The sequence below is a fragment of the Cervus canadensis genome, chromosome 7, assembly GCF_019320065.1.
Source record: "Cervus canadensis isolate Bull #8, Minnesota chromosome 7, ASM1932006v1, whole genome shotgun sequence".
NCBI classification, from domain to species: Eukaryota; Metazoa; Chordata; class Mammalia; order Artiodactyla; family Cervidae; genus Cervus; species Cervus canadensis.
This window is the reverse complement of record NC_057392.1, coordinates 67,812,740-67,834,115: the sequence shown is the minus strand read 5'-3', so window position 1 is coordinate 67,834,115 and position 21,376 is coordinate 67,812,740. Positions and strand designations below refer to the sequence as shown.

The following is a 21,376-nucleotide window of genomic DNA, read 5'->3' as shown; positions in this document are numbered from 1 at the left end:
GCAAATTCTGCTAAATCCTTGATAGACCTTTGAACTATATGTAGTATGCCATGCTCCAGAAGATCTGGTAGAAGGCAACAGGTGGAAGATTGAAAGTACTTTGCAGAAAGTACAGATACTGTCCAACGCAAGAAAGAATTTTAATCTAGCAAAGGTAAATAAATGATAGAAAATAAAAGTCTTTCAAGGATGGTAATGGAATTCAGAGACTACAATGTGTCTTTTACAATATACATTACACAGTAAATATGTTCTATACATGTGAAGAAATAGAAGACTATTGTCATAATCAAGAGAAAAACCATAAATAAAAATTGACCCTGAAATGAACCAGGGGTAGAAATCAGCTGAAAAGATTTTTAAAGCAGCCATTTATGAGTATATAGAAGGGTTTAAAGGAAAATATTGTCCTAATGAGTAAAGACATAAATCATAGTAGAGAAGCAGATACTCTATTTTTAAAATGGAAATTTTAGAATTAGAAAGTAAATGTGCAAATGAGAAATTCATTGGGTGGGCCCAAGAACAGCTGAGGAATGCAAAAGAAATGGTCAATAAATGTAAAGATAAATCAATAAGAATTATCTGATCTACAGGACAAAGAGAATAAAAGATAAAAAAAAAAGAACCAAGTTCTCAGTGATCTACAGAACAGTATTAAAGTACAGTTTATATATATTTGTGATCTTAGAAAAGAAGAAAGAAATAATGGAGCATAAAAGTATTTGAAGATATACTGGCACCAATAGTCTCTAATTTTGTGAAAATAATTGATTTCAGATCCAAGAAGAAGTTCAAGAGACCCTAACAGTATCCATACAAGGGATATCACACTGTGGCACATCGTTGGCTAGCTCCTGAAAACAAACGTGTATTTGTGTGCTATACTCAGACACTCAGTTGTGTCCAGCTCTTTGCAACCCAACTGACCTTAACCCACCGGGATCCTCTGTCCATGGGATTGTTCAGGCAAGAATACTGGAGGAAAACAGATGTAAAAAGGCAATATTGAAAGTAGCCAGAGAAAAAGCAGCACATTATGTACAGGAAAAACATGACTGATGACTTTTCATCAGAAACAAAAAGGACAACAGACAGGAGAACAACATTTGTAAAGCAAAGAAAGAAAAAAAATCTATTAACCTCAATTCTATATCCAGTGAAAATATTTTTCAGTTTGAAGATGAAACAAAGATATTTTCTCTTTAAAAACTGAATGGACTTCAAGACATATTTGCACTCTCCTAAATGTTAAAGGAAGATCTTCAGACTGAGAAGAATCAATACCTGATAGTAACTTTAATATATAGGAAGACATGGAGAGTAGCAGAAATAGTAATGATTTAACAATCATCTTAAAATGAGACATTCTTTATGGTTTGAGTTCAGTCACATTACTGAAGCCATAAAAAAGCACTGTATAAATAAAACTTCATCAAAACTTCTGATAATCCAAAGATCCTATTTAAAAAATGAATGCTTAATTCATAAACTGGGCAAAAATATTCACAAAATAGGTATTTGACAAATGATTTATCACCAATTGAAAAGATGATAATTAAAAAGGATCAGCAAAAGATTGGAGCATACACTTAACAAAGGAAAATATGCACATAAAAAATAAATACAAGCAATTATCAGGAAAATGAGTATTCAAATCAGAGCATAAAAAGGAATACAAAACAATAAAAACAAAAAAATAAGAATGTCGAGTGACTTTCCAGATGCACTTTTGCAAAACTGGTTACTACAAAAAAATTTCACAGTGACTGGGTATACACATATGAACATTGTTTACCTTAATTGCGTGTTTGTGCGGCAGTTATAGCTGAGATCTTTAGATAATGGCATGAACTCTTCTTATGTGGGCATAATGTTCGCTTTATGTGGAGACTAGAAAATACATGTTCTCTACCTATTTTGTGATAATGTGTCCACTGAAAATAAAAAATAAATTCTTTTTTTTTTTTTTCTCTTAGGGATGATTAACATTCCCAGGTATCTTAAAGTCATTTTATTTGAAAACATACATGCTTATCTATCAGGCTCTAAATTAGTTACCCTTCTGCTCACTTAAGAGCAGCAGTGAGATGGGTCAGCTTTGTGTCGAAGTGACAGCAATGGACCTGAGACAGAGGGTGGAGCACTGAATGGGTCTGTAAGTTTTGTCCGATTCTCACATGGTTTGTTCCTGGTTGTGTAGACAGATAACCTGTGTGGAAGTCAGTTTGCAAATCATGCTAATTCTGAAAAAATGAATAAATTACTTCAGAACTGGCACCTGAATTAATCAATTTTCAGTGTTATTGTTATACTAATTTAAGACTTACGTTTGAGCATTAAGCAACAAACCCCCCCCCAAAAAAAAATTCATGTAGCATCAGTTCTTCTCCATATTGGTTTTCATTCTTTTCAGATATATGCCACATGTTTGATCTTACCCAGATTTTACAATTGTGCCTATAACATTTTAAATATTAAAATGCCAATTTTTAAGCACATTTTTACTCTTTTTTAAAGAGGATCGTTTTGAACTCTAAATAATTCAGTTTTAACTTTGTTTCTGCCATAGTGTGATGCCCTTTTTGTAATTTTTGCTAAAATAAAAATAATGTTTATTCTTCATTGTAAGGTATATTAGGGCTTTCCTGGAAGCTCAGGGGTAAAGAATCCTCCTGCTAATGCAGGAGATGTTGGTTCAATCACTGGGTCAGGGAGATCTCATGGAGAAGGAAATGACAAACCTATTCCAATAGTCTTGTCCAGGATATCACATGGACAGAAGAGCCTGGCAGGCTACAGTTCATGGGGTTGTGAAAGAGTTGGTCATGACTTAGCAACTAAACAACAACAAGGTATATTAGTTTTAAAAGATATTTAACTTTTGTGGTAGTTTCTAAGACAGCTAACCAATATATATTTCCTCTTTGGGCATGTAAAATCCAAAGAATCAAAACATTAAATTTTAGATAGTAAATCTAATTTCTGCACAGATCATTTTGATTTTATTGAAATAATTATTTATACATTTAATGTTGAATTCATCAAATGAATAAGTGAGACAACATTTATATCATTGGACTTTAACAAATTTATTGTTTTAAATCACTGATAGAGCTTTAATATTTTGTCCTGCAAAAAAGTTGTGTAAGGATATAGACACAAGTATCTAACCTTGCAGAAATGTATAATGGAAAAGAAGCATTAATTAACAACATTTTCTGGAGCTACTGAGTGGTCATGGTTACACTCTTAAACATTTGTAAGTTTTTTTCATGTAGAAGGGCTTTTAGTTCTTAATAATTGCTATTTTCCTTCCAAAATTATGTCCAAAATATTTCCGAGGTGAAAAACAAATATATGGTTTATTTTAATGATTTACATTAGGAAATCCATTTAACTTTTAAAAAACAGATCTGTGGAGGACTATTTGTCATATAATACATTACACACAAAGTGTGTAATTTCTGAAGTTTTGGGTCATGTATATACATCTGTGAAATCATCACTAACTACAGTGAAAGTAATAAACATGTGCATCACTTCTTTTAATTCTTTTCTCCCAGTACTCCCTGTCCTACTCTTGTCCTCAGCAACCCCTGATCTGCTTTGTGTGTCTATAGTCATCTTCATATTCTCTGTCTCTCTGTGTGTCTTGCTTCTTTCATCTCACATAATTATTTTGAGATTCATCCATGCTGTAGTGTATTTCAAGACTTCATTTCTTCCTATTCCTGAGTAGTGTTACACTGTGTATGTATTCTGCAATTTGTTTATACATTCAGCTATTGAAAGATATTTGGGTGTTCAGATTTGGGCTATTAACATTTGAGTACAAGAGTTTTGTATGATCATACATGATCATGCCCTTCATTTCTCTTGGAGAAATACATAACCGTGAAATAGTTGTATTATGTGGTAGGTATATTTTGACTTCTTAAGAAGCTGTTAATTCCCACCAGCTATGCATGGTGGTAAGAATCTGCCTGCAATGCAGGAGATGCAGGTTCAATCCCTGAGTCAAGAAGATCCCCTGGAGAAGGAAATAGCAACCCACTCTAGTATTCTTGCCTGGGAAATCCCCAGGACAGTGGAGTCTGGTGGACTGCAGAGCCAGACACGACTTTAAGACTAAACAACAACAAATGTATGACAGATTTCCATTTCCTTCATATCTTCACTTAAGTATTTTTCATTTTGTCTAGTGATGCCCTGTTGTAGCTTTAATTTACATTTCCCTAATAGGGATTTTGTTGAATACCTTTTCCTGTTCTTACTAGCCATGTGTATATTTTCTTTGGTAAAGTAACTTTTGCCCATTTAAAAATTGTGTTTGTTTTCTAATTGTTGACTTTGGAGGATTATTATGTTCTAGACACAAGTACTTTATCAGCTACATGCTTTATAAGTATTCCTGGTCTATGGCTTGCTTTTATCATTTTCTTAAAGTATGTTTCAAAGATGAGAAGTCTTTCTTCTTGATGAGCTCTAGGATATACTTTGAATTAATTTTTGTATATGGTAAAAGTGATTGATCAAAGTTCATTTTTTGCCTATGGATATATAATTGTTTATTCATACAGTAAAAGATCCACTTCTCCACTGACTTGCCTTTATCCTTTTGTCTAAAGTCACTTGTCCATATATTTGTGGGTCAACTTTTAGCTCTGTTCTCTTCCACTTTTCTGTTTTTCAGTCTTGGTGCTAATATACACAATCCTGATTACTGTAGCTCATAACAAGTCTTGCAAACATAGAATGTTAATCATCCAGATTTTTTTTTCCAATTATTTGGCTCTGGCAAATTCTTTGAACCAGATTGCTAATTTTTACAGACTGTCTCCTGAGATTTTTATTGGGATTATACCAAATCTATGTATCAGTTTGAGGAAAATTGCATTGTAACAGTGTTGAATCATCTAAACCATGAGCACAGTGTTTCTAGTTACTTTTGTCTTTAATTACTCTGTATTATTTTGTATTTTTCACTCTATTAATCTGCGTTTCCTGTCAGATTTATTCCTATTTCCTATATTTGATGCTATTTTATATGGCATTTTATTTCAATTTTGACTGTTGTTAGCATTTTTTATATTAATCTTATATACTGCAACCATGCTAAAATGCTTGTTTTTGTTGTTAAGTTGCTAAGTCGTGTCTGACTCTTTGCTACCCCATGGACTGCAGCATGACAGGCTTCCCCGTCCTTCAGTATCTCCTGGAGTTTGCTCAAACTCATGTTCATTGAGTTGGTGATGCCATCCAACTATCTCATCCTCTGTCACCCTCTTCTCTCACCCTCACTCTTTCCCAGCATCAGGGTCTTTCCCAATGAGTTGGCTCTTCACATCAGGTGGCCAAAGTATTGGAGCTTTAGTTTCAGCACCAGTCCTTCCAATGAATATTCAGGATTGATTTCCTTTAGGATTGACTGATTTGACTCCTTGCAGTCCAAGGGACTCTCAAGAGTCTTCTCCAACACCACAATTCGAAAGCATCTGTTCTTCAGAGTTCAGCCCTCTTTATTGCCCAACTCTCACATTTTTTACATGACAACTGGAAAAACCATAGCTTTGACTATATGGGCCTTTGTTGGCAAAGTGATGTCTCTTCTTTCTAATTTAAAATGCTTATTAATTTTCATATAAAAAAAGAAAAACCTTTAATTTTCAGACCAGTTTTAGATTTTTTGGGGGAGGAAGAAGTTTCCTCCTCTATCCTGCTTGAGTTCTTATGGCTGGAAATGGACACAAGACAGATTAACAGTAAAAACAGAAACAAATTTAATTTGTTCACAGAGAGGTGTCATAGAAATAAGACCTAAGCAGATGCTAAAGCAGGCAGCTTTTATACTTTTTAGCTATAGAAGCAATAAATTTGAGAGGAACTGCTGGGACAAAGTAATTAAGATTATGATGATTAATTAATACAAAAATAAGCAGTTTGGGCTTGGGTAATAAATTAGTAAAGATGTAACAAGGTGTTTATATAGGCTTCTCGGCCCTGAATTCCTGATCTCTCTGGTAATAAGTGTTATCTTTCTACCATCACCCCACACCTGAACCCCCACCCTCCACAGAGGGAGGGTACCTTTCACATGGGAGATTTATTTTCTGCTCAGGGAGACAGGATGGGAAGTTTTGCTCCTGAATCAGTCATTTTTGAAGTAACTGTAATTAAGGTAATCAGTATACCATTGAGGCATATTTTGGTTTTGCTTCCCTGGACCCCAGCAGTTTCATAGCAAAACTGAGTAGAATATACACAGTTCTCTTCTATCCTCTTGCCCCAAGCACAGCCTTTCCAACTGTCAAAATGCTGTTACTTTTAATTATTTCTTTTTTCTTATTCATATTTCTGGTACTTGGGTCTCTTGAGCTTCTTAGATATGTGGATTTAAAGGTTTCATTAGAAAATGGATAAATTTTGGCCATTATTTCTTCAAGTTTTTTTTCTGTTTCTGAAAGGACTCTTCTGTTCTTTGAAGAATCAAATTACATGTATATCAGGCCACTTGTAGTTGCCTCACAGCTTGCTATTCATTACTTTAAAAGTAAAATCCTCTTTCTCTTTGTGTTTCATTTTGGAGTTTTTCTATGGCTATGCCTTCAATTGACTAACATTTTCTTTTAATGTTAGTAATGTTAGCACTTTTTAATCTACCATTAATTTCAATGATTGTATGTTTTCACCTCACACGTTGTAGTTTTTATCTTAGACATTTGATTTAGGACCTTTTTGTTTCTCTCTCATGTCTTCTCAAGGAGATGGCAACCCACTCCAGTATTCTTGCCTGGGGAATCCCAGGGACAGAGGAGCCTAGTGGGCTGCCATCTATGGGGTCGCACAGAGTCAGACACGACTGAAGTGACTTAGCAGCAGCAGCAGCAGCATGTCTTCTCAACTTTTGAACACATACAATACGGTTACAATACATAATTTAATGTAATGAAACAGTTTGAATTCAGAATAAGAAATGAGAATTTTGTTGTCTTCTGATATGCTAGGCAGGAGGAGAAGTGGGCAACGGAGGATGAGATTGTTGGATGGCATCACCAACTCAATGGACATGAGTGTGAGCAAGCTCTGAAATTGGTAATGTACAGGGAAGCCTGTCATGCTGCAGTCCATGGGGTTGCAAAGAGTCAGACAGGACTGAGTGACTGAACAACAAGAAGAATTAAGCTAGACATTAAAAATACTTGCAAAATTGTGAATAATACCAGTGTTTTTACTAAGTATTTTCATAAAAATATACTATCTTAATATGTAATGAATTTTTATGGTTATTTTTAACTGAGTTAAATATTTTTAACAGGTTTTAGTTTTAAATTTCCAATACAATAAATATCCATAAATTTAACACGTATAAACAAAAGCACTTTGAAGTCTTTAATACTTATTAAAAGTACAGAGTGGTCCTGAAACAAAAAGATTTGAGAAGTACTGATTGATTATCTACACATCCCTGCATTACCATGAAGGATAGTAACTTTGACATTAGGTAGTTTCTGGAAGGTGTTTTTCTGAGATTTACAGATAAGCTGTGTTCTGTGGTCTGAATGTTTGTGTCTCCTCAAAATTCATATATGGAAATCTTAATTCCAGTGTGATAGTATTAGGAGATGGGGACTTTGGGAGGTGATTAGGTCATGAAGGTGAATGAGATTAATGATCTTATGAAGGAAGTCATAGAGAGCTCCCTTGCCTCTTCTACCATGTGAGGACATGGAGGAAAGTTGGCAGTCTGATATTTGAAAGAGGACCTTCCCCAGAACCTGACCATACTGGCACCCTGCTCATGGCCTTCTATCCTCCAGAACGGTGAGAAATAAATGTATCTTGTTTAAGTCACCCAGACTGTGGTATTTTGTTAGAGCAGCCCTAATGGACTAGGACACTATAACAAAGTATTTATTCATAAATTTCACAACTATAAATTCTAATGAATCTGATTTGCTAGGAAATAGAGCATCATTCAGAAATAGTCTGGGATAAGCCTTAAAGAACCATGAAGTGAGAATGTAGTAGATCATGTAATATGAGGCTAAAGCTTTAGCTCTTATCCATTGGGCATATGCAATTGTGTTTACTCAATTTTTAAATGAGTCAAACTGATTGAACATCGTCCAGTTGTTCTGAGAATTAAATGAGATGGCAGAGTTTGCAGTGTTTAGAAAACTGTTGCAGCATACTTATGCTAAAGGTTATTTATCCCTGGTGCTATTTGCACTTCTAATTTAAAATAGAAATATGGTCTGAGATAAGATATAGCTCTTCTGGGCAAACTTTTGAGATTTTATGTTTGTTCACATTTAGGTATGACCATTAAGTAAAATTCAAATTGCTGTCTTACATGCTAGGACAAAATATGTTGATTTTATTTTTCTGATGAAACTGTATGTTTCAGTTAGCTGAGATTCCTAAAAATTTGTTCTTTTTCCTTGCACAGTTTTTTAACTGCTTTTGTCCAATATGTTCAAATAATTTAACAATATTATTAAATTTTAAAATACGATTGCAGATACTATTTATATCTTTATTGTTTCCGCAGACTCTGAACCTTATGTTTTAGAAGGAAAGTGGAATTGTTTCATGTAGTATATGTGCTTTCAATTCATTTTAAACTTTCTTTTCAGTAAGAAAATAAAGGACTTTTGAAAGGTTCATAAAAGTTAATTTTATTTAGGTTGTGCTGTGCTGTGCTCACTGGCTCAATTACTTTAATAAAGAATCAAGAATTAGAAATCTTAAAATGTGTATTGATATTGGTAGAATCATTTGGCTAGAAGTATAATAGTAAGAACTACATATTAAAAAGTACAACAAATTAGAGTGTTTCTTGCTATTCCCATTTTATTTATACGTTTGTTGACTGTTTTCTTTCCCATTTTGGAGATCTGAAGGAAAGGATATTCATAGTTGGAAGGGATTTTGAAATAGTGCTTACTACAGTCACCAAATAATAGATTGTCATTAGCTTCACCACTGCATTATACTTCTTTTAATAGCATTAAACAGATATTTGGGAATTTAAGAAATGAGTAATGGTGCAGCTGAATAATGTAGACAAAGAAATAGATAGCAAAATATAAATAAAAGTATAATCTATTAGAATTTAGAATAACAAAAGACTTAGCTTTATTATGTTTGAGAATACTTTTAATACTCAAATAATACTCAAATTTTTTATTTATAAGAAATTAGTTTTTGGTGGTAATTGCTAATTCTTTTAGTTAAATCTATAGTTAAGACTATAGATTGTGTTGGAATTTTGGTAATTGTAAATATGAGCTTTAGTGCCATGGGTATTCAACAGAAGTAAGAGACAAAGGTTTATTCTACAACCTTTGTCCTCTAGTGTTCAGCAAAGATAGGTAAATGAGCTATGTCAAATTCTACTTCAGCAGTGAAGGAGTTAGAGTAAAAATATCCTAATAGAGCTTAAGGTCAGATCTTAAGAAGCTTGTTTGTTCCAGTTTAACTGTGTAAAAAGTGTGATAAATAAATCATTTTATGTGGCTTTGGTTGAAAAGGATAATTTTTCTACTTGAGATATTGAAAGTTTATATCTTTTCTCCTTCCAGTTAAAAATACTAAAGAATTTCATTATTTTGACCCCTATTAATTTGACAAAATAGCATAAGAGAAATTTACTAAAATGGAAAGTGATTTATGTCAAAAAGTGTTCTGCCCTTTTTTCCTTTAGAAGTTTTATACTATCATGTCTTATATTTATAAGGTCTTATATTTTTAATCCATTTTTAGGTTTTTTGTAAATAAAAAAGAATGAAAAGTTGCATTTTGCAGAAACATGGATGGACTTGGAAGGCATTATGTCAGTCAGAGAAAGAAAAATTACTATATGGTATTATTTACATGTGAAACCTAAAAAATACAACTAACAAGTAACTGTAACAAAAGAAAAGCAGACTCACAGATACAGAGAACAAACTAGTGGTTACCAGTGGAGAGGGAGCTGGTGTAATATGGGGAGGAGAGAGAGGACAAACTATTAAGTATAACATAGGCTCAGGGATATATTGAACCACATGGGGAATATAGCCAATGTTTTGTAGTAACTGTAAATGGAAAGTAACCTTTAAAAATTGTATAAAATTTAAAGATTTAAAAAATAAGTAAAAGAGTGAAAAATTTAAACAATGAACAGTGAGGTTTTGAGTGATATAGCTGTCATCTTTTTTTTTTTTTGTCATTTTTACTTAATTCCACCTTGTATTAGGATTCCAAAAAACTAATTAATTTTCTTAGCTTTCCTCACTTTTGCCACCCATTGCTTTTTAAAAGGAATAGATACTCAGGTGGGAGCTGAGGCTTTTAAAAATCATGTTTATTGCTTTTTATTCTTTCCATCTCTGTTCTCTTAGATTTAGAGGGGGAGCGAGTGAGAGAGACAGGGAACAGAGACAGAGAGAAATAATTCTGAATTTCACCATTAGATTGCTTAGGTATATATGGAGTACTTATAAAATGAAAACACAGAACAGGAAAGGAACAAGATGGCGGAGGAGTAGGTGGACATGGAATACATCTCTCTACATGGATGCATCAGGAATACACTTTCAGATAGAGAAGTGCATGCAGAACACCAGCTGAGAGCAGAGAGGAGTACCTGACCAGCAGAAATAATATATAGACACATGTAAAATTCGATAGGATGAAGGAACTAGGGGGAAAAACAGGAGTGTTAGTAGGAGTGGACCTGCCTTCGGGAGGTAGCAGAACTGAAGCAGGGGTCTGATTCCCACATGGGGCAATTGTCTGAGTCAGAGGAAAAACATTTAAGGCTGAGACGGAAACAGCTGATCTGTGGCAGCCTAAATGGAATGAGAATCAGACAGTGTTGCTGTAGCCATACTTACCCTAGATGGCCCAGTGGCTGGGAGCTGGAGTGTGGGGACTGTCCAGCAATCCCAGGGCTGAGATGCTGTGGACTGTGGAAAGACTGATCAAGGGGAAGTGAGGGAGGAGATTATAGTGGGAAATGCCTGTGGAAGAAAGCTGGGCAGCCATGGAAGCAAGGCGATACTGCTGAGTCACACTAGGGGGTGGAGCCACCACCATAGCCTGGTTCCCCCCAACACGCCAGCATTGGCAGCTGAACAATAGAGAGGCTGGCCCATCAAATGCCTGATGGCACTGAACTACTGAGTAGGACCCCACCCAGGGTGCCCCTTAAAGTGCCTGATGCAGCAATCTAGAGAGTAGGGCCCCAGGCGGGGGGCCTCCCTATGTGCCTGATGCACCAAACGACAGAGAATGATCCCAGCCAAGGAAGCCCTCTAAGTGCCTGAACAGTCAGAGCTGTGCAGAAATACTGGCCAAAGAGGCCTTCTGATCACCAGCTACAAGAGTCTCAAAAAAGACTCTGATAGGGCCATAACTCCTGTGGCGGAGGCAGTCCGTGTCTCTGCTCACTTAGCACCACCAAGGTCCCTGCAAGCCAAGCAACTGCACTACCTTCATGCCCAACTCTTACTGGGGCAGAGCTGCCACAGGCAAAAAAAGTCTTAAGCCTATGTGTGCAGGGTTGCTTCAGTAGTTTCCAACTCTGTGACCTGTGGACGGTGGCCTGCCAGCCTTCTAGTCAAGAATACTGGAGTGTATTGGCCAATACTGGTTGCCATACCCTTCTAGAGCACTATATTTCTGGCTGCCTTAGCTGCCAACTGCCCTGAGTACCTGGCACTGCCAGAACCCCCGAGACTCAAGCAGCTGCACCACCTCCACACCTGGCCCGCACAGGGGCAAACCCGAGTCCTCCATGGCAGCCTCATGAGCAAACCCCAGTGGACAACCCATATCCAGAGGTGGAAATAAAAGCACAGTTGAAACCCAGAGGCAGTGTGACTAAGGACATAACAATTGTAAATATCTATGCACCCAACATAGGAGCACCTCAATACATCATACAAACACTAACAGACGTAAAATGAGAACTTGACAGTAAAACAATAATAGTAGGAGACTTTAACACCCCACTCACACGGATGGACAGATCATCAAACCAGAAAATTAATAAGGAAACACAAGTCTTAAATGATACATTAGAGAGATGGATCTCACTGATACCTTCCGAACATTCCATCCAAATGCAGAAGAGTACACCTTCTTATCAAGTGCACAAGGAACATTCTCCAGGATAGACCACATTGGGTCACAAATCAAACCTCAATAAATTTAAGAAAATTGAAATCATATCAAGCATCTGTTTGACCACAACACTATGAGACTAGATGTCAATTACAAGAAAAAACTAAGAAACACAAACACATGGAGATTAAACAACATGTTTCTAAATAACCAACAGGTTACTGAAGAAATCAAAAGGGAAATAAAAAAATTTCTAGAAACAAATGACAATGAAAACACAACTCAAAACCTATGGGATGCAGCAAAAGAGGTCCTAAGAGGGAAGTTTATAGCAATACAATCCTACCTCAACAAATAAGAAAAACATCAAATAGACAACCTAACTTTACACCTAAAACAACTGGAAAAAGAAGAACAACCCCCCCCCCCAAAATTAGTAGAAGAAAAGAAATCATAAAGATCCAAGCAGAAATAAATGAAGAAGAAATGAAAGAAACATTAGTAAAGATTAATAAACTAAAAACTGGTTCTTTGATAAGATAAACAAAATTGACAAACCTTTAGCCAGACTCATCAAGAAAAAAATAGAAGAATCAAATCAACGAAATTATAAATGAAAAGGGAAAGGTTACAACAGACAATGCAGAAATACCAAGGATTATAAGAGACTATTATGAACAACTCTATGGCAATAAAATGGATAACCTGAAAAAAAGGTAAGATTCTTATAAAAGTTCAATCTTCCAAGACTGAGCCAGGAAGAAATAGAAATTATGAACAATTAAAAGCACTGAAATTGAAGCTGTGATAAGAAATCTCCCCCAAAATAAAAGCCCAGAATCAGATGTCTTCACAGGAAAATTCTATCAAACATTTAGAGAAGAGCTAATGCGTATCCTTCTCAAACTCTTTCAAAAAATTGAAGAGAAATGAACACTTTCAAACTCATTCTACAAGGCCACCATCACCCTGATACCAAAACCAGACAAAGACAACACAAAAAAAGAAAACTACAGGCCTATATCACTGATAAACATAGGTGCAAAAATCCTCAACAAAATTTTAGTGAACAGGACTCAATAAAAGCTGAATCATTCATCAAAAAGCTCATACATCATGATCAAGTTGGGTTTATTTCAGGAATGCAAGGATTCTTCAATATATGCAAATCAATCAATGTGATACACCATATTAACAAATTGAAAGGTAAAAACCATATGATAATCTCAATAGATGCAGAAAAAACCTTTGACAAAATTCAGCACTAAATTATGACTAAAACTCTTCAAAAAATGGGCATAGAAGGAACCTACCTGAATATAGTAAAGGCCATGTATGATAAGCCAACAGCAAACATTATTCTCAATGGTGAGAAACTGAAAACATTCCCCCTAAGATCAGGAACAAGACAAGGGTGTCCACTTTCACCACTATTATTCAACATATTTCTGGAAGTCCTAGGTACAGCAATCAGAGAAGAAAAAGAAATAAAAGGAATCCAGATTGGAAAAGAAGAAGGTCTCACTGTTTGCAGATGACATGATACTGTACATAGAACACCATAAAGATAGTATCAGAAAATTACTAGAGCTAATCAGTGAATTTAGCAAAGTTGTAGGATACAAAATCAATACATAGAAATCATTTGCTTTTCTATATACTAACAATGAAAAATCAGAAAGAGAAATTAAGGAATCAATCCCATTCACCATTACAACAAAAAGAATTAAATATCTAGGAATAAACTTACCTAAGGTGACAAAAGAACTGTACACAGAAAATTATAAGACACTAATGAAAGAAATCAAAGATGACATAAACAGATGGAGAGATATCCCATTTTCCTGGGTAGGAAGAACAATAGTGTGAAAATGACTATACTATTAAATGCAATCTACAAATTCAATGTGATCCCTATCAAATTACCAATGGCATTTTTCACAGAACTAGAACAAAAAATTTCATAAGTGATATGGAAGCACAAAAGACCCCGAATAGCCAAAACAGTCTGGAGAAAGAAGAATGGAACTGGACAAATTAGCCTTCCTGACTTCAGATTATATTACAAAGCTACAATCATCACGACAGTATGGTACTGGCACAAAAACAGAAATGTAGACCAATGAAACAAAACAGAAAGCCCATAAATAAACCCATGCACCTATGGGTACTTTATTTTTGACAAAGGAGGCAAGAATATACAATGGGGCAAAGTCAGCCTCTTCAATAAATGGTGCTGGGAAAACTGGACAGCTACATGTAAAAGAATGAAATTAGAACACTTCCTAACACCATACACAAAGATAAACTCAAAATGGATTAAAGACCTAAATGTAAGACCAGAAAGTATAAAACTCTTAGAGGAAAACATAGGCACAACACTCGATGACATAAACCAATGCAAGATCCTCTATGACCCATCTCCTAGAGTAATGGAAATAAAAACAAAAGTAGACAAGGGGGACCTGATTAAAAGCTTTTGCACAGCAAAGGAAACTATAAGCAAGGTGAAAAGACAGCCCTCAGAATGGGAGATAATAATAACAAATGGAACAACTGACAAAGGATTAATTTCCAAAATATATAAGCAGCTCCTACAAGTCAATACCAGGAAAACAAACAACCCATTCAAAAAGTGGGAAAAAGATCTAAACAGACATTTCTACAAAGACTAACAAACATGAAAAGATGCTCAGCATTGCTCATTATTAGAGAAATGCAAATCAAAACCACTATGTGATACCACCTCACACCGGTCAGAATGGCTACCATCAAAAAACCTACAAACAATAAATGCTGGAGAGGGTGCGGAGAAAAGGGGACGCTCTTGCACTGTTGGTGGAAGTGTAAATTGATACAGTCACTATGGAAGACGGTATGGAGATTCCTTAAAAAACCAGGAATAAAACCACCATATGACCCAGCAATCCCACTGCTAGGCATATACCCTGAGGAAACCAGGGTTGAAAAAGACACATGTATCCCATTATTCATTGCAGCTCTATATCAATAGTTAGCACATGGAAGAAACCTAGATGCCCATCCACAGATGAATGGATAAAGAAGCTGTGGTACATAAACACAATGGAATGTTACTCAGCCATAAAAAGGAGCACATTTGAGTCAGTTCTGATGAGGTGGGGATGAACCTAGAATCTATTATACAGAGTGAAGTGAGGCAGAAAGAGAAAGATAAATATTGTATTCTAATGCACATATACAGAACCTAGAAAAATGGTTCTGAAGAATTTATTTACAGGGCAGCAAGGGAGAAACAGACATAGAGAATAAACTTATGAACATAGGGAGAGGGGAGGAGAGGGTGAGATGTATGGAAGGAGTAACATGGAAACTTACATTACCATATATAAAATAGATAGCCAATGGGAATTTGCTCTATGCCTCAGGAAACTCAAACAGGGGCTCTGTATCAACCTAGAGGGGTGGGATGGGGAGGGAGATGGGAGGGAGGTTCAAAAGGGAGGGGATATATGTATACCTATGGCTGATTCATGTTGAGGTTTGGCAGAAAACAACAAAATTCTGTAAAGCAGTTATCCTTCAATAAAAAAATAAATTAAAAAAATACAGAACAGGAAATAATTCTTTTTTTTTTTTTAATAGTCAAAAGGATTAGTCATATTAGGAAAAAGTAGAACTTACTTGAACTTTCCATGGTCAATTATTTTGAATTATATATCTTCCCTTCTAACTCACTCAGTAAAAAATCTGCCTGCAGTGCAGGTGACCCAGGTTTGATTCCTGGGTCAGGAAGATCTCCTGGAGAAGGAAATGGCAACCCACTCCAGTATTCTTGCCTGGAGAATCCGAAGGACAGAGGAGCCTGGCAGGCTACCGTCTATGGGCTTGCAAGAGTCAGACACGACTTAGCACTTAAACCACCATGGAGAAAGTAGCACATTCAGTTGGTTGCTCAGGTAGGGAGAAAAGATCAGCCTTTCCCCTGACTTGTGCCGTGTTTATGTCAAAGGAAACAGCCTCCACTTTGGGAGACAGACCGGGTATGAGCAGCTTTCTGGTTCATTTGAACATCAGTAGACTATGGGAGTATACTCAAGGAATTTAAAGCCAGGAGACAGAGAGGAGACATGCTTATGAACTTTGTCTTTATTCTTCATACTCTTCTCCAAACATCTTATGTGCCAGAAGTCAAGGCTTTCCTTACTAAGTATTATGAGTCAATTTTTTTCCTGGGCTTTCTCTTCTACTAACTGATACTTAGTAGTTTCCAAAGCCAGATGAATACAATAACCCCTACTTTATAATTTTTACAAAATAGTTTATAGTACTTACTGACCTGGAATTGGAGCCTATTATAAAGCATTATGTGCAGAAGCTCATGACAACCCACTCCAGTATTCTTGCCTGGAGAATCCCATGGATAGAGGAGCCTGACAGGCTACAGTCAATAGGGTTGCATAGAGTCGGACATGACTGAAGTGACTTAGCACGCATTAAGTATTATGGTGTCAAGGCATATGAAAAGTAAAGAAATCCAACTCTAACACAAACAAATAAAAAATTAAATACTTCTCTTTGCTTATGGCAAGACACATTTATTCTGCATGGTATTAAGAACATTTATTAATTTATGTGCTAGGGTGCATGTGAAGTGAAAGTCACTCAGTCATGTCTGACTCTTTGCAACCCCGTAGACATGGAATTCTCTAGGCCAGAATCCTGGAGTGGGTAGCCTTTCCCTTCTCCAGAGGATCTGGAGGGTGCACATGAGGTGACATGATTTATAAATGAGATAATCAGTCAATGCTAAATTGATCTCTTTGTCCAATAATCATCCAGTTAATTACAGTGTCTGTCTCTTTCCCCAGTTACACATATATCCCAAGAGATTTCAATAGACTAGTTAATTTTCCCTCCTTCATTTTACTTCATTTCTCATGTACTTAATGTTTGCAAATATTAAATTTATATCTTTAAAAATATCATATATGATAACTGATACTATAAGAAAGATTTTGAGTATAGTTATGCAACAAGTTTCACCATCTTCCCTTTGACTCTACATGAAATTTAGTATGATTTTGCTGAATGTCTAATAAATAGCTACCTAATGATCCTAACTTTTATATTTAAGAGAGGCTAGCAGGGACTTTTTAAAAAAGTATGGAAGCAAACATATTCTTTCTTTCATTCTTAAATTTCCTTCTGTTTCTGTTAGCATGATTTACTACTCCCTGACTTTAAAATGCAGAGGGAATGATTTCTAGGCATCATTTCTTAGGCACAGGTTTTGATACTACCCACATGACAGCTGCCCACTCAATGAATTAGATTTTCCTTGATTCTGAGAAGAAACACTATCTTACTCAAACAACTTGCTTGTCAGAAGTCAAGACCACTCACAAATGTGACATTCTTCCAGACAGAGAATTCACAGGGATGGAATTAATACCTGAGCAGGTCATTAACAGGATAGCCCCAGTCCATATCAGATTTTGTTCACGATCTGGGAAGTCACTATGTCAATGATGAGTAGTAAGGTCAATACCTGACTTTCAAACACACTCCTTGAGAAACTTTCCAGAAGTTAAAATCTTACATCTTAAATCTCCAGTTAGACAGAATTGAAGTGGAGCCCTTAATACATAATTAAGCTTTGAAGGCAAGTGCTGAGGACTAGATGTCATGCAGTGCTTATAAAGTTTTTGTTTCTTTCTTGGGCTAGTTTTGTTCAGCATATCCTTAGGTATCCTTTTGCTCATCAAACACCTTAAAGGAATTGTTTAATCTCAGAAAAAGCATACCTTTTTTATACATTCCAGAACCCATTTTATAAAGAAACAGAAAATATATTTTATAACTTAAAAGGTGACAATATATTAATAAGATTTATTCAAATTTTGTAATTATACAAGTCCTTATTTGCTATATATTTTGTAATGATTAAGTGTACCAGTTATAATATAATATATAATAAATTAGTTATTAAAAACTATTTGCAATTATATAGCCTAAGTTAACTACAGAGTTACAAAGTTTTTTTTTTTTTTGCCATTTTATATACAAAAAATGGTGTAGACCTTAGAAGGAGAAGTTAAGAATATACAGAAGAACTGTACAAAAAAAGAGCTTCATGACCCAGATAACCATGATGATGTTATCACTCATCAAGAGCCAGACACTGTGGAATGTGAAGTCAAGTGGGCCTTAGGAAGCATCACTATTGAACAAAGCTAGTGCAGGTGATAGAATTCCAGTTGAGCTATTTCAATCCTAAAAGATGATGCTGTGACTGTTCATAATAGCCAGGACATGGAAGCAACCTAGATGCCCATCAGCAGATGAATGGATAAGGAAGCTGTGGTACATATACACCATGGAATATTACTCAGCCATTAAAAAGAATTCACTTGAATCAGTTCTAATGAGATGGATGAAACTGGAACCCATTATACAGAGTGAAGTAAGCCAGAAAGATAAAGATCATTACAGCATACTAACACATATATATGGAATTTAGAAAGATGGTAACGATAACCCTATATGCAAAACAGAAAAAGAGACACAGAAGTACAGAACAGACTTTTGGACTCTGTGGGAGAAGGCGAGGGTGGGATGTTTCGAGAGAACAGCATGTATATTATCTATAGCGAAACAGATCACCAGCCCAGGTTGGATGCATGAGACAAGTGCTCGGGCCTGGTGCACTGGGAAGACCCAGAGGAATCGGGTGGAGAGGGAGGTGGGAGGGGGGATCGGGATGGGGAACACATGTAACTCCATGGCTGATTCATGTCAATGTATGAGAAAACCCACTGCAATGTTGTGAAGTAATTAGCCTCCAACTAATAAAAATAAATGAAAAAAAAAAAAAGATGATGCTGTGAAAGTGCTGCACTCAATATGCCAGCAAATTTGGAAAGCTCAGCAGTGGCCACAGGACTGGAAAAGGTCAGTTTTCATTCCAATTGCAAAGAAAGGCAATCCCAAAGAATGCTCAAACTACCGCACAATTGCACTTATCTCAAACATTAGTAAAGTAATGCTCAAAATTCTCCAAGCCAGGCTTCAACAGTAAGTGAACCATGAACTTTTTTGTATAGTTCTTCTGTGTATTCTTGCCATCTCTTCTTAATATCTTCTGCTTCTGTAGGTCCATACACTTTCTGTCCTTTATTGAGACCATCTTTGCATGAAATGTCCCCTTGGTATCTCTAGTTTTCTTGAAGAGATCTCTAGTCTTTCCAATTCTGTTGTTTTCCTCTATTTCTTTGCATTGATCGCTGAGGAAGGCTTTCTTATCTCTCCTTGCTATTCTTTGGAATTCTGCATTCAAATGGGTATATCTTTCCTTTTCTATTTGGCTTTTCGCTTCTCTTCTTTTCACAGCTATTTGTAAGGCCTCCTCAGACAGCCATTTTGCTTTTTTGTATTTCTTTTGCTTGGGGATGGTCTTGGTCCCTGTCTCCTGTACAGTGTCATGAACCTCCGTCTGTAGTTCATTAGGTACTTTTCTATCAGATCTAGTCCCTTAAATCTATTTCTCACTTCCACTATATAATCATAAGGGATTTGATTTATGTCATACCTGAATGGTCCAGTGGTTTTCCCCTCTTTCTTCAATTTTAGTCTGAAATTGACAATAAGGATTTCATGATCTGAGCCACAGTCAGCTCCTGGTCTTGTTTTTGCTGACTGTATAGAGCTTCTCCATCTTTGGCTGCAAAGAATATAATCAGTCTGATTTCAGTGTCAACCATCTGGTTATGTCCATGTGTAGAGTCTTCTCTTGTGTTGTTGGAAGAGGGTGTTCTCTATGGCCAGTGCGTTCTCTTAGTAAAACTCTATTAGCCTTTGCCCTGCTTCATTCTGTACTCCAAGGCCAAATTTGCCTGTTACTCCAGGTGTTTCTTGACTTCCTACTTTTGCATTCCAGTCCCCTATAATGAAAAGGACATCTTTTTTGGGTGTTAGTTCTAAAAGGCCTTGTAGGTCTTCCTAGAACTGTTCAACTTCAGCTTCTTCAGCCTTACTGGTCGGGGCATAGACTTGGATTACAGTCATATTGAATTTTTTGCCTTGGAAACGAACAGAGATCATTCTGTTGTTTGGTCTGATCATTCTGACCAGCCTAGACAGCATATTAAAAAGCAGAGACATTACTTTGCCAACAAAAGTCCTTCCCGTCAAAGGTATGGTTTTTCCAGTAGTCATGTATGGATGTGAGAGTTGGACTATAAAGAAAGCTGAGCAATGAAGGATTGATGCTTTTGAACTGTGGTGTTGGAGAAGACTCTTCAGAGTCCCTTGGACTGAAAGGAGATCTAACCAGTCCATCCTAAAGGAAATCAGTCCTGAATATTTACAGGAAGGACTGATGCTGAAGCTGAAACTCCAATACTTTGGCCACCTGATGTGAAGAAGTGACTCATTTGAAAAGCCCCTGATGCTGGGAAAGGTTGAAGGTGGGAGGAGAAGGGGATGACAGAGGGTGAGATGGTTGGATGGCATCACTGACTTGATGGATGTGAGTCTGAGTAAGCTCCTGGAGTTGGTTATGGACAGGGAAGTATGGCATGTCCATGGAGTTGCAAAGAGTTGGATGTGTTCAAGTGGCTGAACTGAACTGATATCCAAAAAAGAGGGCAATTTGTATTACTTGTTCTAAATAATGGTGAAAGGAAAATAGACCTCAATATAATAATGAAAAGGAAGATTAGATTACACGTAGAGAGCAACAGGAAGAGGGAAGAAGGCTGAGGAGACCAGAAGAGAGTGATAGTTTAAAAAACAAATCAGACTTAGTTAAATTTTAGTAAGTAGAGCCTTTTATTTGTGCTCTCCATCAGTGTCTTCTGTGTTGAAGTGAAAGTAAACAGTTCTAAGTGCATAATCCATTTAAGTTTACTGTTCAGTCTTCTGCATTACAAATATGTCAGTAGTTAAGATGTAGAAATGTTTCTATGTAATTCAACTTAATAATTTTTAAGCACTTACTTGTACATAAAAAGACAACCATATGTGTTCTGAGTGATATAGGTTAAGTATAAATGGTGATTTACTCAAAAGGCTTATAAACTCATAGGTTTTATCTTGATGAATGCACCATCCTTATAGCTCTGGCACATTGTCATGTCAATATCCTCAGGTTGACTAGTATCAGATACTCAGATTTATAACAGTCACATGCCTAGCTGAAAAAAAAAAAAAGAAGGAAACTTCCAATTTGTTTATTGTGTTAAGATGGAGGCTATAATCCTTTTCTGGGAATCTTCTTTCT

The 21,376-nt window shown here is 36.1% G+C and overlaps 1 protein-coding gene across 6 annotated transcripts in view; it reads left to right on the top strand.

Moving 5' to 3' along the window:
• Positions 1 to 21,376, top strand: part of NAALADL2 (N-acetylated alpha-linked acidic dipeptidase like 2) — a 1,484,447-nt gene that overhangs the window by 120,088 nt on the left and 1,342,983 nt on the right. The window lies entirely within an intron of this gene.